Raw genomic sequence first — 14,004 nt, 5'->3', positions numbered from 1 at the left:
CTCTGTTTTCCCTTTATGCTTCCAATCAGTAAAAAGGGACACAACTACTCACATACACACTTCTATCTTCTTCCTTTCTTGGGTTAATAAACTTAAAAAAAAAAAAGCCTGGAAAGCATTAGGTTTCTTCAAATGTACAGGCTATATTAGGAAAATTTTTATTTTTATTTCTCTACTATATTTTCTGTATATTAATGTGACAGGCTCATCAGTACAGTTTAAATCATAGCTTTTTAAAATTACATACAACTTCAAAAAGAAAGGAAGAACTGAATTAAATGCTGAGAAACACAATATAGCATGAAATTATATATATATGTTAGTAGTTTATCTTGTTATTAATAAGGTTTTTTTTGGTTAGTTTCTGTTCTTATCAGATTAATTATACCACGTTTACAGGTCATGAATGTTCATCAAGAATAAATCCCAAAACGACTATTTGATACCAACACTGGCTTAAATCCGTAAGATCAGCTCCTTTCAGGCATCCTATTTATACAGTACAGGAGATTTTGTCAAGTGTGTGAGCCAGTGCAAAGTGTGGGCATGGGCAAATCACTTCACTTCTCTGTTTTACAGTTTTAGAAAAATCTTTAAAATAATATGGTTGGATAAAATAATTTTTAAGGCTTATAAAAACTCCCATATCTTATGATTCCAAACTGGTTTCTATCTTGCTAGTAGATAGTTTCGGGTGCTTAACATTCTGCCCCAGCACAGAAGGAAGCAGTCTGGTTTTAAAGAGTGCTTTGTTTATGTTTGTTCACATATGTCAGAAATGCAGAGCAGAACCAGGAGTATAACTATTTTGTAAGCTAATTTTCTGCTTTCTCTTTCTATAATATGCAAGATCATACTATTTTAAAAAGTTATACATTCTAATGTGTTTCCACTGAAAGTGATCATATATAGGTATTATATGAGACAATTCATGTAAAACATTTGGCAGGGGGCCTGGAACATGATAAAAAACAAATATTGGCTACTGCTATTTGTTTGTTTTTAAATGAATTGTGGTTTCTATAATTCTGAATTCCAGTATTTAGAAATAGCAGTTTTCACTGCCACAGCTTCTTTTGGTGTGCCTGAAACTTTGGGAACCACCAGAAGCTAGCAGAGAATGCTCAGTGCTTATAGTATTTATATCTAATAAGTGGCAAAGGGCATAGCTTTTTTTTTTTTTTTTGATAGCACTGGGTACTTTTATTATATAGAACTTAATAATTAACAAAACGATTTCCATTTTCCTGGCACTTTGATACGAGGACTTAATAAAAGAACAATATTAAGAAGCTCCCGCTGTGGAGAAAGAATGAGGTAAGGACTGCAGCCTCATGGCCTGGCTGCAACTGCTACCTTCTCTCCTCATCAACACGTTCCAGAACAAGAAGCTGATATTACGCATTCACAAAGTCTTTCCTTCAAAGATTTCAGAGCCCTTTACGAAGCTCCATCTGCGGTATCCAGCACTATTAATCCCATTTAGATGTTCTCCTCCTCATGTAACTGTGTCCCTCACTATCAACAGCTTCCTATAGGTCCTTTGTATTCTCTTGTGTTGCATGTAGATAACCAATATACGCCACGCAAAGTGAAAGGGTTATCAATCCGAAAGCCATTACAGGTTTGTTACGTTTAATGAAGAGCTCTGGATTCACAGCTTGAAATAAAGTTGTTGTGCGGAACCCTCTGAGCCCTGGGTTTTGAAAGTCTTTCTCTTTGGGTGGTTCGTTTTTAAAGGCAGGAGATTCCGGTGCTGAAGACATCTCCTTGATTAATGATGATTTATTACCTGCCGCGAGGTCACCTCCCTTGCGTGTCCTCTCAGCCAGGGCATAGCTTTTTAAAAATACTCTTCCAGATTTTCCAGATGTTTTACAATTGGCTGCCTTACTTTGTAATCAGAAAGCAAAACAAGTGCTAAACCAAAACTTTACCACTAAAAAAAAAGGATTAAGGCTTTAAAATTCTCTTGCATAATCAAAAAAGTAAAAGGGTAGATGCTGATCGTGTTTTTACAAATGTCACCCTGAAATTACAATTTTAAGACTCCGTAACGTCAAGCTTAAGAACAAGTAAAAAGTACCAGTAGTCTATTAATTCAGTGCAAGAATGTAATATCCTCAGTGACATCAGAATAAAAATTCCATCCTTTGTGCTTTAGTCAGAAAAAAAAAAACCACCAAACAAACCAGAAACCCACTCCTAAATGCTCCAAGGCAGAATTTATTATTATTACAGCAAAAGCTCACTTCCTAGAAGTGAGACAGTTATATTTTTTTATATAAAACTATATGGTTTTAAGTAAAACATTTTTCTTAAGCAACTGCAACAACAACTGGGAAGGTGTGAAGGAAAGACTTTGTGAGTGCACTAAAGAGCCCAAATGGAAAATGAAATTTCACAGGGTAGATACTGGTATATAATTCAAGCCTTCCACGATTTGTGTTTTTCACCACTGTGAGCTTCTTGAAGTATCTCTGTTTCTCATTTCAAGTGTCAATGAATGGCTTCCTACTAACTAGCTGATCTTGGCTGAACCAGTCTAATTTTTAGAAGTTTAAGAATTTTATCCATTTCATAAACTTTTATAAATTATTAGTATGTATTTGTAACCATATTGCAAAATCCCATATAGATTTATTGTAACATTTTATAATAGCCTTTTAAATAAACTTTTAAAAAGTAATTTCTAATACCCTTGGACTTTTAAAACTATAGTTGTTTCAAAAAAGATTAATGGAATATAGAAGATAGTCCATTCACAGAATTAAATAAAAACCTGTAATTAAAATACTTAATGAGCTATTTGAAGTACTGGTTACTAGTAGATTAAATTAGTTTAAACATGACCAATGGAATATACAATTCCTAAGTTTTCTTTAAAATGACAATGCATAGGATCTTTTTTTTTTTTAAAGATTTTTTATTTTTAAGTAATCTCTACACCAAAGGTGGGGCTTGAACTCACAACCTTGAGACTGAGAGTTGCATGCTCTATGGACTAAGCTAGCCAGGCACCCCTAACAACGCTTAGGATCTTAAGATTTCATGTTTTTTTTTTAATATTTTATTTATTTATTTGACAGAGAGAGAGAGCGAGCGAGCGAGAGCACAAGCAGGGGGAGTGGGAAAGGGAGAAGTGGGCTCTTCGCAGAGCAAGGAGCCCGATGCGGGGCTTGATCCCAGGACCCTGGGATAGTGCCCTGAGCCAAAGGCAGATGCTTACCCAACTGAGCCACCCAGGTGCCCCTTGAGATTTCATGTTAAAACACATTATATGTTATAGCTCATGTATTCTTAAAGATATTTTAAAGTATAGCTTTGTGATTCAGTTTACATTAGCTACTTTACACAAATGTCAAAACCAAAAAATAGCAATAATCATGCATAAATACTGGAACACTAAACCACTGTGCAGGCTGGAAGAAGGATGAGCAGAATAAAGTCAAAGCTATAAAGGTCAATACTGTATAATGGTTTTAGTAGCAATTAAAATGAAAAGTCTAGTGTTGTGAGGCTTTCTTCCAGGGGAGGGAAGCAGGACCATGCCTTACCAGATCCATTAAGACTTGGCATTTTGAATCCCAGCCATATGCCAGAGATAAAACAGAGGAGAATTGGATTGCTGGGTGTGCTTATGCCTTGGCACAGACAGGTCAAGGGCAGAGATCTGACAGAGGCTCGGGCCACAGGAGGGGAGATTGTTCGATTTTCCGTGAGGGCTTCCTGAGCAGTGGCAGCTGAGAGTTCCCTTCCTTGGGGAGAAGAGGGCTGGATGATGCCATCTTCTATCCCCCCCGCCCCACCCTGCCCATCACAAGGTGGGACTTCAGTGAACAATAGAGCCCCCAGTGGGAGCTGGAGCCACTCACACCAAACCAGGTCCCCTGTGCCTTGCAGGAGCATCATTATTAGGGCAGGTCTGACTGTGAGCCAGTGCAGTGGGCCTCTCCCCCAGAGGACCAACATAGGCCCCCCACATGTACCAAGTCTACTGACCACAGAGTGCTCCTAAAGGTCAGCTTCAGGTCTGGTGGAAATAGGACCAGGCTTCGCCCCCGCCCCCCCTTTTTTTTTCTTTTTTCTTGGAATCAGGCTTATAGTTTCTCATTTTTTAGATCAGGCTTCTTTTTCTTTCTTTCTTTTTGCAATCAGGCTTATAGTTTTCTGTCTGCTTTTTTGTTCCTTTTCCTTTTCTCTTTTTCTTGGATCAGGTTTGTTTGTTTTTTAATCAGGCTTATCTTAACAAATAAATCAAAGCACACCTAGTTAAAGGCACAAACACTCCCCAATGCAAGCAAGGAGGAACCCTGCAGAGGACTGACCTGTGGGAAAGAGCAGCCAAAACACAACAGCAGAGTGCACACAGCATACCAGAAACACTTCCTGAAGAGCCAGGTCCTGGACAGTGTATGACCTCTTTTTAATATAGCTTTATGCTCAGGAACGGGAAACAACAAGCTTTCATAATATTCAAAAGACAGAAACTTAGCCAAAATGACAAGACAAAGGAACTCTCCCCAAAAGAAAGATCAAGAAGAAATCAGACACAGACTTGCTCAAAACAGATATAAGCAATATATCTGAGTAAGAATTTAGAACAACAGTCATAAGATTACTGGCTGGGCTTTGAAAAAAGCACAGGACATCAGAGAAACCTTTGCTTCAGAGATAAAAGACCTAAAAACTAGTCAGGCTGAAATAAAACGTGTTATAGGTGAGAAGCAAAACCAACGGGATGTAATCAAAACAGGATGGAAGAAGCAGAGGAATGAATGGGTGACATGAAGATAAAATTATGGAAAATAATGAACCAGAAAAGAAGAGGGAAGAAAAACTATTAGATCATGAATACAGACTTAGGGAACTCAGCGATTCCATAAAGTGCAATGATATCCGTATCATAGGAGTCCCACAGGAAGAAGAGCAAGAAAAAGGGGCAGGTTTATTTGAACAAATTATAGCTGAGAACTTCCCTAATTTGGGATAGAAAATAGGCATTCAAATCCAAGAAGCACAGAGAACTCCCCTCAAAATGAACAAAAACAGGCCAACAAAAAGACACAGCACAGGGAAACTTGCAAAATACTAACAAAAGAATTCTGAAAGCAGCTAGGCACAAAAGGTCCTTGCCCAATAAGGGTAGACACATAAGTGTAGCAGCAGACCTATTCACAGAAACTTGGCAGGCCAGAAGAAAGTGGCATGATATATTCAACGTGCTAAATGGAAAAATATGCAGCCAAGGCTGTCATTCAGAATAGAAGGAGAAATAAAGTGTTTCCAAGACAAGCAAAAACTAAAGGAGTTCACGAACACTAAAGCAGTTCTGCAAGAAATATTAAAGTGGACATTTTGAGTGGTAAAGGGAGACCAAAAGCAACAAAGATTAGAAAGGAACAGAGACAATTTACAGGAACAGTGACTCTACAGGTAATACAAAGGCACTAAATTCATATCTATAAATAATCACTCTGAATGTAAATGGACTCAATGCCCCAATCAAAGGATATAGGGTATCAGAATGGATAAAAAAAAAAACAACAAAAAAACCCAAGACCCACTGATAGGCTGCTTATTTTTTTTTTTAAGATTTTATTTATTTATTTGACAGAGAGACACAGCAAGAGCAGGAATGCAAGCAGGGGGAGTGGGAGAGGGAGAAGCAGGCTTCTCGCTGAGCAGGGAGCCCAATGTGGGACTCGATCCCAGGACCCTGGGATCATGACCTGAGCCGAAGGCAGATGCTTAACGACTGAGCCACCCAGGCGCCCTGATATGCTGCTTATAAGAGACTCATTTAAGACCAAAAGACATCTTCAGATTGAAAGTGAGGAGTGGAGAACCATGCTAACAGACATCAAAAGAAACCTAGAATAGCCATCGTTCTATCAGACAAACTAAATTTTAAACCAAAGACTGTAATAAGAGATGAAGAAAGGCACTATAACATAATAAAGAGGTGTATCCAAAAAGAAGATCTAAGAATTGTAAATATTTATGTTCCCAACTTGGAAGTAGCCAAATATACAAATCAGTTAATAACAAAATTAAAGAAACTCATTGGAAACAATACAATAATAGTAGGGGATGTTAACAGCCCATTCAAAGCAATGGATGTATCATCGAAACAGAAAATCAACAAGGAAACAATGGCTTTGAATGATACACTTTGAATGAACAGATGGACTTAACGGATCTATTCAGAGCATTTCATCCTAAAGCAGAATACACATTCTTTTTGAGTGCACATGGAACACTCTCTAGAACAGATCACATACTAGGTCACAAATCAGGCCTTAACCAGTACAAAAAGATCATGAATATTTTCAAACCACAATGCTATGAAACGAAAGTCAGCCAGAAGAAAAAAATCTGGAAAGACCACAAATACATGGAGGTTAAACAACATCCTAATAAAGACTGAATGGGTCAACCAGAAAATTAAGGAAGAAATAAAAAAATACATGGAGGCAAATGAAAGTGAAAACACAGTCGTCCAAAACCTTTGGGATGCAGCAAAGGTGGTCTCAAGAGGCAAGTATATTGCAATACAGGCCTTCCTCAAGAAGCAAGAAAAGTCTCAAATATACAACCTAACCTTACACCTAAAGAAGGTGGAAAAAGAAGAGCCAAGAAAGCCTAAAACAAGTAGAAGAAGGGAAATAATAAAGATTAGGGCAGAAATCAATGGTATAGAAATAAAAAAAAACCCAGAACAGATCAATGAAACTAGGAGCTGGTATACTGAAAGAATTAAAAAGATTGATAAACTTCTAGCCAGACTTACCAATCATTAATAAAACAGGTGAAATCACAACCAACACTACAGAAATACAATTATAAGAGAACACTATAAGCAATTATATGCCAACAAATTGAGCAATCTGGAAGAAATGGGTAAATTCCTAGAAACCTATAAACTACCAAAACTGAAACAGGAAGAAACAGAAAACCTGAACAGATCCATAACCAGCAAAGAAATCAAATCAGTAATCAAAAATCTCTGAACAAACAAGAGTCCAGGGCAAAATGGCTTCTCAGGGGAATTCTACCAAACATTTAAAGAATTAATACCTATTGTTCTGAAACTGTTCTAAAAAAGAAATGGAAGGAAAACTTCCAAACTCATTCTATGAGGCCAACATTACCTTGATCCCAAAACCAGATAAAGACCGCACCAAAAAGGAGAATTACAGACAAATATACCTGATGAACATGGATGCAAAAATTCTCAATAAGACACTAGCTAATCAAATCCAATAATATATTAAAAGGATTATTCACTACTACCAAGTGGGATTTATTCCTGGGCTGCAGGGATGGTTCAATATCAGTAAATCAAAAAACATGATACACCACCTTAATAAAAGAAAGGATAAGAACCATATGATCCTCTCAATAGATGCAGAAGAAGCATTTGACAAAGTACAGCATCCTTTCTTGAAAAAACCCTCCATAATGTAGGGATAGAGGGAGCATACGAAAACATCATAAAGGCCATGTATGAAAGACCCACAGCTAATACCATCCTCAATGGGGAAAAACTGAGAGCTTTTTCCCTAAGGTCAGAGTGGTATGTCCACTCTCAGCACTGTTGTTCAATATAGTACTGGAAGGTCAAGCCTCAGCAATCAGACAACAAAAGAAGTAAAAGGCATCAAAATTGTCAAGGAAGAAGTCAAACTTTCATTCTTTGCAGATGATATGATACTCTATGTAGAAAACCTGAAAGATGCCACCAAAAAGTTGCTAGAACTGATACATGAATTCAGCAAAGTCTCAGGATATAAAATCAACATACATAAGTCTGTTGCATTTCTATACACCAATAATGAAGCAGCAGAAAGAGAAATCAAGGAATCAATCCCATTCCACTAAATGATACAGTTGCACTAAAAATCATAAGCTACCTAGGAATAAACCTAGCCAAAGAGGTAGAAGATCTGAAAAGTATAGAACACTTATGAAAGAAATGAAGAAGAACCAAAGAAATGGAAAAACATTCCATGCTCATGGATTGGAAGAGCAAATATTGTTAAAATGTCTATGCTACCCCAAACAATCTACACATTTAAGGGAAACCCTATCAAAATAACAGCAGCATTTTTCACAGAGATAGAAAAAACAAATCTAAAATGTGTATGGAATAGAAAAGATCCTGGATATCCAAAGCAATATTGGAAAAGAAAACCAAACCTGGAGGTATCACAATTCCGGGTTTCAAGCTGGATAAAGCTGTAATCACCAAGACAGTATGGTACTGGCATAAAAACAGACTCACAGCTCAATAGAACTGAATAGAGAACCCAGAAATGGACCCACAACTATATGGTCAACTACTCTTTGACAAAGCAGGAAAGAACATCCAATGGAAAAAAGACAGTTTCTTCAACAACGGAGGTTGGGAAAATTGGACAGTGACATGCAGAAGAATGAAACTGAACCAGTTTCTTACACCATACACAAAATAAATTCAAAATGGATGAACAACCTAAATGTGAGACAGGAATCCATCAAAATCTAAGGAGAACAGAGGCAGTAACCTCTTTGACCTCGGCTGCAGCAACTTCTTACTAGACATGTCTCAGGGGGCAAGGGAAACAAAAATAATAGTGAAGTATTGGGACTTCATCAAGATAAAAAGCTTCTGAACAGCAAAGGATAAAATCAACAAAACTGAAAAGCAATGTATGGAATGGGAGAAGATATATGCAAATGACATATCAGATAAAGAATTTATCAAACTCAACATCCAAAAAATAGTAATCCAGTTAAGAAATGGGCAGAAGACATGAACAAACATTTCAAAGAAGACATACACATGGGTAACAGACACATGAAAAAATGCTCAATATCACTATCAGGGAAATACAAATCAAAACCACAATGAGATACTATCTCATATCTGTGAGAAAGGCTAAAATTAACAATTCAGGAAACAACAGAATTTGGTGGGGATGTGGAGAAAGGGGATCCCTCTTACACTGTTGGTGGGAATGCAACCTCTGGAGAAGAGTATGGAGGTTCCTCAAAAAGTTAAAAATAGAGCTACCCTGCCCTATGATCCAGCAATTGCACTACTAGGTATTTATCCAAATGATACAAACATAGTGATTTGAAGGGGCGCATGCACCCCAATGTTTATAGCAGCACTACCAACAATAGCCAAATTATGGAAAGAGCCCAAATGTCCACTGACTGATGAATGGATAAAGAAGGTGTGGTATATGTATAAAATAGGGTGTTACTCAGCCATCAAAATGAATGAAATCTTGCCATTTGCAAGGGTGTGGATGGAGCTAGACTGTACTATGCTAAGCAAAATGAGTCAGTCAGAGAAAGAAATACCGTATAATTTTACTCATATGTGGAATTTAAGAAATAAAACAGATGAACATAGGGGAAGGGAAGGAAGAATAAAATAAGTTAAAGACAGAGAGGGAGGCAAACCATAAGAGACTCTTAACTCTAGAGAAGAAACTGAGGGTCAGTGGAGCAAGGTGGATGGGGAATGGGCTAAAATGGGTGATGGGCATTAAGGAATGCAGTTGTTGTGATGAGCAATGGGTGTTGTACGTAAATGATGAATCACTAAATTCTACTCCTGAAACTAATAGTACATTAACTAACTTGAATTTAAATAAAATCTTGGAAGAAGAAAAAATAAAATGAAAAGTCCTTGCCTGGATTATAGGTGACTCCTCATATTCATTCTATGAAAATGTTTTTTGTTTTTCTTTAAAACATGTGACTATAAGGCAAATATCATAATCAAATATCATATGGGAAATAAAAGCCACTGTCCCAGCTATTCCTGTCATTCAGAGATTAATTTAGATACTCTGTGGAAACCTTTTTGTCAGTTGATTACCTATGTTTCATTATTTTAATTAACAAATCATACACTCATTGAAAAGAACTTAAATACAGAATTATAAAGTAAAAAATGAATCAACTTTCAAATAATTTTGATCCTATTCTCTACTTGTGCAAACTGATATTAAAAATGTGGTAGGCATATGTTTTATACACATATAACTTTTTATATACATATGTATATTCTTGTACACATAAAGTTGTTAAAATTTATTCTAAATTTGGGAGAAGTCTTATCCTAAAAACATATTTGATTCTACTACGTAAATATGTTTTAAAAACTTTTAGTAAATAATTTAAAATGGAAAACATATATTTACCTTCCTTAATCCCTAAATATCACTATAATGATTAAAAAAGTGTGAAAATAAAAGTGTGTGATAAATGGTAGCTATTCTGAGGAATTTCTAAAGGGTATTAAATAGGTAAACAGTATTGAGAAAATAGCCAATTAATGCTGACCAGGTCAGAGAGTCAACGGGTCAATAGTGGATGGACTCCCTAGCAGACCAGTGAGAAACCTTGAATCTCAGGGCGACAGCTGAGAAGGAGGGCAAGCCATGATGGGGCCAGGGGAGCAGGGAGGAGATGAAGGACTCCTGGAACTGAGCCAAGGATCACATAGGGAACAGATGTATTTGTCACTCTGAGGGTCCTGCTAGCTAAGTAAAGTGGGGAATTTGCTGGTACTTCTAGACAGTGTTCTAAATAATTTTAGAGTGTTGCCAAAAAACCAACCCTCTGAATTCACATGGTGAAATAACACAAAAGGCCAGCAAAGCAGTGAGATTGTTTAATAAACCGTGCCTCCCTGGAACTCCCCAATCTTTTTCCCATTGGAAAGCACAACTCTGTTCAGACTTAGAGTCTGATGATCCCCTCAGGTTGAGGCCAGAGGAGTAAGTCAGAGACTCCTGCAGTGTCCCTTGCTAGTGATTCTCATAGGAGTGGACACAGTTCATCACCGAGGCATCACTTGCGCAGTGTTATCTGAGAACCCTGAAGCCACCATCTTGTTAAATACTTTTTTTACCTCTGGTCAGCTCCCAGCTTTTGAGCCCCAAGGAGCTTCCGCATGGGGAGGGGAGAAAGGGAGTTGCAGCAATTGTCTGCTAGGCAGAATTGTATGTGACACATGTGCTTTTCCCACCATATTACTTACCAACACTAATTCTTTTTAGAAATATAAGCATAGAAAAATTCTCAGACGCATGAAGAAAAACTACAGCTTAAAAGAAGGAAAACCAAAGTGAGCTATCATATAAATGGTCCCTACCTAAACAACAGAATATGAAGGAAAAGGAGAGACTTTCAAAGATTACCATACTGTTTGCAAGAAGTTAACAGAGCAGTATTTATAGAATTCTATACTAACAATAGTATAGAATTGCAAGAAGTAAACAGAGCAATATTTATAAAATTCTATACAAACAAAATTAATGTTGATATAGAAGAGCAAGAGAAAAATATTTTAAGACATACTAGTACTCAGAAAATATATTAACCTATGTAAACCTTTCTGAAAATCATGTGAGTAAGTATTCTACCAAAAGAGAGAAATCAAAAAAAAAAAAAAAAAGGGAAAGAGGTGAGCATTTGGGCAAACTGATGGCAAATAAAACTGGTAAAACTTGTTATGTTTATTCTTTTTTAAGATTTCATTTATTTGAGAGAGAGAGAGCATGCACGCGAGAGCAGGAGTCGGGGAAGGGGCAAAGGGAGAGGGAGAAGCAGACTCCCTACTGAGCAGGGAGCCCAATGGGATGCAGGGCTTGATCCCAGGACCCTGAGATCATGACCTGAGCCAAAGGCAGATGCTTAACCGACTGAGCCACCCAGGCACCCAAAACTTGTTAAGTTTAAATAATCATTGATAACATGGTTTTGAACTGTTAAGAAAGAATTTGTAAAATAGAAGGCAGAAAAGGTAAAACAAAATTAATCATCCATAAATAAACTTCCACATTATTTCAACAGAATCTTGAAACAGGCAGGGAAATAAAACTGTTCTAAATATTTCGTCTTACTTGGGAAGTAAAAGGTGAACATACTGTTACAATTTAAAAAGTGCTAGGAAAACACAGGTTCATATATTTGTTAGAATTTGGAGTTAAGTCCTGGTAGAATTGAATTAGAATGTGGAACCTTCCAGTGCAGCTGACAGGAATAAGAGGGAAAAACAGAGCTAGGAATCAGTTTTGATTCAAGAGAGCTAGGGAACCCCATAATTTTGTAATACACAGGGTCCCTCGTCTTCACAGAAGTGCTTGGAATGTGTTCTGTGGATCTGTAGTGTCACAGGGTACCAGTGGGAATAGGCAGAAGGATAGTTTTCTTTCTTTTTTTTTTTTTAAAGATTTTATTTATTTATTTGAGAGACACAGTGCACGTGTGCGCGCGAGAGAGCAAGCAGGAACAGTGGGGAGGGGCAGAGGGAGAGGGAGAAGAAGACTCCCCGCTGAGCAGGGAGCCCTATGCAGGGCTTGATCCCAGGACCCTGGGATCATGACCCGAGCTGAAAGCAGATGCTTAACCAACTGAGCCACCCAGGCACCCAGAAGGATAATTTTCTGTCACCAATTTTCTCAGTTTCCTTAACTGAAAAACAGTGACATTTAACACAGGCTGGTTTGAGCATTAGAGTAACAGAATAATTTTATTTATTTCTTTTTATTTTATTTTATTTTTTAAATTTTCCCAGTGATTGTTTTATTTCTTACTGCAATATTATTCTTTAATTTTTAAAAAAATTTTTAAATTTTTTATTGTAAACAGAATAATTTTAAAGCAAAATCCATTCTGGACATTGTAGATGGCTTTGAAAGAATAATTACGTACTGGTAACTGTCTGACTTAAGGCAAACAACTAATAATCAAGGGAGAGAGAGGAAGGCCATTTCAAAACAACTAGGTTATTTTTCCCATGTGATTGCTTCAAATTGGCATCTCATTTCCCATGACCTTTCTATAAAGTATGTTATTAATATTTATGCTAATATCTTTAGTGCAAAGTTATCTTGTTTCCTAAAACTAAAACCTCCTGCACCAAATTGGCTATCTCTGGGTCTGAATGTGGAGATGTGTGGAGAAAACCTTCTTCTGGATACTGTTAATTAGATGCTAGTGCTACCCGGTGGTCTCCATCCTGACTTAGGCTAAGAAGTCACAGGCTACAGATTCTCAAGAGACTTATAGGTTTTTAAACTTTTTACATGGAATTTTTCAAATTATACAAAATTAGAAATATGGAAAGGATCCCACTCACACTTCAGTTTCAGCTGTCAACAAAACATGGCCAATCTTGTTACATCTACATTCCACTTCCTACTTCCCTGGTTTACTTTAAAGAAACACCTCAAACATGTCATTTCATTTTCATGTAGTCTGTTGTCTGATTACTTAATTCTTTAAATAAATTTACTTTTTCCTGAGCAGGATCATTATGTATTCATGTATTCTGTTACTATAGTTATAATTTGTGGTCTACTCTAAGGACAAAAATGGCAATAATTTTAGTAGGACTAATTGTTTTATTATTCAACAGGTATTTATCAAGGGCCTGCTATATACCAGATATTAGTATCAATGGATAGAAGTAACTGAATATGCATGTTTTGACTTCATACAAAATAAATATTCTAACAACTAAACTGACTCATAAAAGAAGTGTGCGTTGTTTTATGAGGACGTGAGTTTTACTGCAAGGTATTCAAGCAGAAGCTGACTGAGATGTTGCATTAGGGTGCACTTGGGCAAGATGTCTTCTGCGGCCTTTCCCATCTCTAAGATTCTCTGATCTTTCTGTAATTTCTAAAAATGTAAATGAATAAATACCAAGGAAGGAATGGATATCCTAAATTATATGTATGCATTTTTCACATGGACAATTTCCCAGTGATCAATATAAAAAAAGTGTGAGACCAGCTTCTGTTTCATACCGAGAAACTGCCTTCTCTCTTCAGCATTATTATTGTTGTCGTTGTTGTTATTATTACAACTGGGGATCTGAATCCCGTATCACTGTAGGAAAATCTTTTATGCTCCGACTTCCTTCTATTTCACAGGACTGATGACCTCTGCTCTAGGACAGTCTACAAGTGCACACATGGGAGGTAACAGCAT

The 14,004-nt window shown here is 36.9% G+C and overlaps 1 protein-coding gene and 1 pseudogene across 1 annotated transcript in view; both read right to left on the bottom strand.

Moving 5' to 3' along the window:
• ITFG1 (integrin alpha FG-GAP repeat containing 1) overlaps positions 1-14,004 on the bottom strand; it is a 332,983-nt gene that overhangs the window by 90,482 nt on the left and 228,497 nt on the right. The gene's annotated exons all lie outside the window — the stretch shown is intronic.
• On the bottom strand, positions 1,190-1,823 carry LOC112809027 (small integral membrane protein 8 pseudogene; annotated as a pseudogene).

The sequence above is a fragment of the Callorhinus ursinus genome, unplaced genomic scaffold (genome assembly GCF_003265705.2).
Source record: "Callorhinus ursinus isolate GAN/ISIS: 27379988/994484 unplaced genomic scaffold, GSC_fseal_2.0 scaffold56, whole genome shotgun sequence".
Lineage (NCBI taxonomy): Eukaryota > Metazoa > Chordata > Mammalia > Carnivora > Otariidae > Callorhinus > Callorhinus ursinus.
The sequence above is the reverse complement of the archived record's forward strand: the minus strand, read 5'-3'. Positions and strand labels throughout refer to the sequence as shown.